Consider the following 6,000-nt stretch of genomic DNA (forward strand, 5'->3'; position numbering starts at 1 on the left):
ATTTGTAACAGTGTGTGAGGTCTTGTAGTATATTGGGGGATATTTGGTAGTAATTTGGATTGCAGTTTTTATTGTGGTGTGATGGATTATAGGCTATGTCGTATATATTTTTCATTTGTGGGGGGGGGGGGGTGTTATGTAATGTGATTTGGTACTCTCCTGCCCAGGGACAGCAAATTAAGTTCTGGGGCAGTCTTTTAGTGTCAAAAAAACTTTTCCCTGTCAAAAAAAAAAAAAATTTAAAAAAAAATAAATAAAAATAAATAAAAGTAAAAATTATATATATATTTGCAAACACAAAATGATTTTAAGTCTTCTGAAGTTATAGCTTTGTGTAAGAGACTGGCTCATTATGTTTCTAAATCTTGATATGCGCCCTAGCTCTTGAAGTGGTGTCTGGTCCGTGAATGAATCGTTCTTTTGATTCAGATCATGAATCAGTTTATTTTTCACTAAAAATAAGGTCCTCAGTCTCACTCAGTATACAGTATATACACGTACAGTTATAACAGCAGGTTTTCATGTGTCTCTCCAAGTTTACAAGACAGTACATAATCAAATATTTCAAAGAAGAACATCAGCTGAGGAAGTTCGGAAAACTTTGTGTTTAATATTCACTTTTTTTCTTCTCTCCAGTTTGTACAGTGAATGATTATTCTTTAATAATAAATTAATAAGTGTAAATTAGTAAATAAAAAAAAAATAAAAAAAGTGTGTTTGTGTGTTATTGGTAGAAAAAGCTAATCAATGTCTTCAGGATTACTAAGACTACAGGCAGGTGAGGTTTTTTTTTTTTCAGGGTCGGAGCTAAACTCTGCAGGACAATCTCTCTCCAGGCTTGACATTGCCCATCCCTGGTATACTAACTGAACACTAATCACCATGAGTGAAAAAACATTTCAGGAAATCAAAATCATATTTTGAAGTCAAAATATGTGATGTTTTCTCAAAATTTTCGGTTGTATTAACTATTCAACGTTCAAGATGACTTTGGAACATGACTGAATGCAACAAAGGAGAAAGATAAATAAGAGGAGGACATGAGAGAAAAGTATATTAAGAATTGCCCCAGCTTTTGTTTTTACTTGACAAAATGATACTCAAACCAATCAACTGATTTTAACTTGGGTTTTCTGAGTAACAAAGGCATAGTATAATTACAGATGACTAGATATTCACAGTTAAGACATTTGAGTAATGAATGCAGAAGTTCAGGATATTCCAAGGGTTCAAAAACCTTTTCTTGCAACTGTGTAGCAGAAACTCTGTACAGATTACACTACCAGTTACTTCCCATGATCTCTTTCATTTGTGTTGAACTTTCTATTACCGAACAGCGCCTGGAGCTCACACAGTATTTACAGTTTTGGGTGACATACTAGCAATATACATTTTTAAAATGTTTCCAGAGATTGTTTTAATGTTTCCAGAGAACTTCAAAAATACTGCTCTGTTTGTAACATGCAGCTCATGTAACTGTAAAACAGCAGTTTTAGTTATTAAAGCATGAAGTAAACAAAACATGAAAAAATATACGGTAGGTAAACTAATACTATGAAGTACTTAGACTAACAGGAAACATGTAAAAATACAATGAACAAACATAGAAAATGGGAACATGACCCGAGACCCAAAAATAATGCAATAAAGTGAGATGCTGTAGACCAGTGCACAAACTTTTTTACTACGAAAGGCCACAAATCTACAGTAGTTTGGCCTGAGGGCCGGGAAATTTTGTAATATATCCAAATATATTATATTAAAAAATATTCACTCATAACAGGTTTAGATGTTGATGTTTTATAGAATATATATATATATATATATATATATATATATATATATATATATATATATATATATATATATATATATATATTTTAAGTGCCCCTATTATGCTATTTTAAAGGTTCCTAATTGTGTTTTGGAGTCTCCTACAACAGGTTTACATGCATCAAAGGTGAAAAAAAAAAAATAAAATACCCATCCATTTTCTCATTATAAACATTGCACATCACCACATTTTTCAATGATTCTCAACCGACTTGTCGGATGACTCAGTCTCTCTAAATCTCTCCTTTCTGAAAGCCTACTTTGTTCTGATTAGTCAGATGGCCCAGTCTGTTGTGATTGGTCTAACACTTACAACGCTTGTCAGAAGCTAAACACCCAATCCCATAACTGAGCTTAGCTCCGGAGGCTTCCTCAGTCCTCAGCGATTATACACACTGTAAAGACAGTAACAATGACGTCGATTTTACCATATCAATCCAAGCGTGAGACCGATAATGAAACATTGGAAGAACTAGTTATTCAACCCAAACCTTCATCTCAAGGGTGTCACGGTTCATGAATTCACTGACTCCTTCTCGCGCTGTGTTTGTGTTGTGTGTGTGTGTGTGTGTGTGTGGGCGTGGTCGCTGATCAGCCGCTGATTGTCATCAGCGCCAGCTGATTCTGATCAGCGATCTCTATTTAAGCTCATGGTCTTTCGTCTTGTGTTTGTCAGATCGTTGTGGGATTTTTCCCCTGTGTAGTGAGTCTTTGTTTGGTGTTCCTGATTCCCGGTGTGGTGTTCCTGTCGAGTTCGTTCTGCCTATCGTCTTCTGTGGATCCTGTTTCGTCTCTTCACTCTGCGGACTCGTTTGGTGTTCCCGTCAACTTCTTCAAGGATTTCATCTCACCTGTTTACACCACGGGATCCGGGTTGCCCATCTGCCATCCTGCGCTACCAGGGACCATCGACTGTGTGCTTTATATCTCTGACTACGTGTTCATTCAATAAACCTTATTCTTGCATTTGCATCTTCTGTCCTTATTTCACGTGACAGAACGATCTGACCTCATGGATGCAGCAAGAGACTCTGACCTGGCTGAATTCCTGTCCAGGAGCGCTACGAGGATGGACCAGCAGGAGGAGAACTTGAACCTGACTGGACGCGCGGTTCAAGCCTTGGTAGCGCAGGTGTCCGAGCTCACCCAGCGTATTCAAGATCTTACGCCTCCCACTGCGCCGCCCACACCGCCAACGCCACCCCCGCCGCCGCAGATTAACCATCCACCGGAGCCTAGATTACCTGCACCTGAGAGGTACAATGGTGAACCACAACTGTGTAGAGCATTTCTAACCAAGTGTTCCCTGTTTTTTGATCTGCAACCGCAGACTTTTGCTTCAGAGGAAGCCAAGGTGGCTCTGGTTCTCACTCTACTGTCTGGACGTGCATCACAGTGGGGGACGGCGGTGTGGGAAAATAAGGATCCATGCTGTTCCTCGTTCCAGTCACTCGCGGCTGAGATGAGGAGGGTGTTTGATCGAGCGGTGGCCGGAAGAGAAGCTGCACGTCAACTAGCTGATCTTCGCCAGGGAGGCCTATCGGTTACCGATTACTCGATCGAGTTCCGTACCCTCGCCGCGGAGTGTAACTGGAACGAGGAGGCGCAGTGGGATAGATTCCTGCATGGGCTGGCTGACCGTATCCAGGGAGAAATTTACGCCTTGGATCTTCCTAAGGATCTTAATGGACTTATCGAGTTGGCCCTGCGGGTGGATGCTCGACTGCAGCGAGTGGAACAACATTCCCGCAGGACCTTGGTTCCAGAGGCCTTTCCAGCACCTCGAGCCAGTGGCAGCGATACAGTCAGCCCAACCTTCGATCACGAGCCCATGCAGGTGGGTAGAGCTCGGCTCTCCCGGGAGGAGAGAGAACGACGGAGATCCCGGGGCTTGTGCCTTTACTGCGGTGGAACTGGACATTTCATCAACACCTGCCCCGTAAAAGATCGAGCTCGGCAGTAAGCAGGAGGCTACTGTCGGGCGGGATCTCCACCAGCAAGACCTCCTCCACTCTCCTCCCGGTGAGACTGCAATGGGCAACCCGGTATTACAACGGTCATGCACTTCTGGATTCTGGGGCTGAGGGAAATTTCATGGACTTGTCATTAGCACGTAAGCTGCAGATTCCCATCATACCACTCACTAACCCGATTTCTGTCAATGCACTCAACGGACAAGAACTACCTGTCATTTCATTCACTACTGATTCATTGACACTCATAACCTCAGGCAACCACACAGAAGAGCTGTCATTTCTACTCCTGGACTCTCCTCATGCTCCGGTGGTCCTCGGTCATCCCTGGCTTACCCAGCACAATCCCAGGGTTGACTGGGGCCACAATTCTGTGTCTGCGTGGAGCACTAAGTGTTATGCGTCTTGTTTAATGTCTGCTTGTTCTTCGGTGTCTAGTTCTGTTTTGCAGGAGGAGTCGGTGAATTTGTCTAACGTGCCCGCGGAGTACCTCGACCTGAAGGAAGTGTTCAGTAAGTCTCGGGCTGCTTCTCTTCCTCCGCATCGTCCCTATGACTGTGCTATAGATCTTATACCAGGTACGTCTCCGCCTAAGGGCAAGTTATACTCTCTTACTGTTCCGGAGAGGGAGGCCATGGAGAAATACATTTCTGATTCTCTAGCCTCTGAATTCATTCGCCCTTCCTCTTCTCCGGCGGGGGCGGGGTTCTTCTTTGTTGGTAAGAAGGATGGATCTCTGCGACCGTGTATTGATTACCGAGGGTTGAACAACATCACAGTAAAGAATACTTATCCTTTGCCGTTGATGTCTTCAGCCTTCGAGCGGTTGCAGGGAGCCTCTGTCTTCACAAAGTTGGACTTACGCAATGCATATCATTTGGTTCGCATCAGGAAGGGGGATGAATGGAAAACTGCTTTTAACACCCCCAGGGGCCATTTTGAATATTTGGTCATGCCCTTCGGGCTGTCCAACTCCCCAGCAGTTTTCCAGGCACTCGTCAATGACGTGCTGAGAGATATGGTTGACCAGTTCATATATGTTTACCTGGATGACATATTGATTTTTTCATCTTCTCTCCAGGAACACGTTCAGCACGTCAGACGAGTGCTTCAGAGGTTGCTAGAGAATGGGCTTTTTGTCAAGGCGGAGAAATGCGCTTTTCATGCACAGTCTGTTCCTTTCTTAGGCTACATCATCTCATCTGAGGGAATACGCATGGACCCTGACAAGGTTAAGGCTGTGATGGATTGGCCAAGTCCAGATTCCCGTAAGGCCCTACAGAGGTTTCTGGGGTTTGCCAATTTCTATCGGCGTTTTATTCGCAATTTCAGCCAACTAGCCGCACCTCTGACTGCCTTGACCTCCCCCAGAATGACGTTCAGGTGGTCCGATACAGCCGAGGCTGTATTCGCTAACCTCAAGAGTCGCTTCAGTTCTGCTCCCATCCTGATTGCCCCTGATCCTTCACGTCAGTTCGTGGTGGAGGTTGACGCGTCAGAGGTGGGGGTAGGTGCAGTTCTATCCCAACGTTCTTCCTCAGATGACAAGATGCACCCTTGCGCGTTTTTGTCCCATCGTTTATCTCCTGCCGAACGTAACTATGACATTGGTAACAGAGAGTTGTTGGCAGTCAAGTTAGCACTGGAGGAGTGGCGCCATTGGTTAGAGGGGTCGGAGGTACCTTTTATCGTTTGGACCGATCATAAGAACCTGGAATATATTAGATCTGCCAAAAGACTCAACTCCAGGCAGGCTCGATGGGCACTTTTTTTCGGACGTTTTGACTTTGTTCTATTGTACCGCCCGGGTTCCAAGAACATCAAACCCGACTCTTTATCTCGTATTTTTGATCCATCCGAACGCCGGTGACTCCCGAGTGTATTTTACCTGAGAAAGTAGTTATCTCCACACTCACATGGGAGGTCGAATCGAAGGTCAAGACGGCCTTAGAAGGGGTAATGCCTCCGCCCGGTTGCCCACCGAGTTGTTTATTTGTGCCAGAGGGGGTTCGGTCCGACGTTATTCGATGGGGTCACTGTTCCAGTGTAGCATGTCATCCAGGTGTTAATCGCACCAGCTTTTTGGTCAAGCAACGATTCTGGTGGCCATTAATGGCTCGTGACATTCGGAGTTTTGTTTTGGCTTGCTCGGTTTGTGCCACTGGTAAGACTTCCAATCGACCCCCAGAGGGAT

The sequence above is a fragment of the Squalius cephalus genome (genome assembly GCF_949319135.1).
Source record: "Squalius cephalus genome assembly, chromosome: 3".
In the NCBI taxonomy this organism is placed as follows: Eukaryota; Metazoa; Chordata; class Actinopteri; order Cypriniformes; family Leuciscidae; genus Squalius; species Squalius cephalus.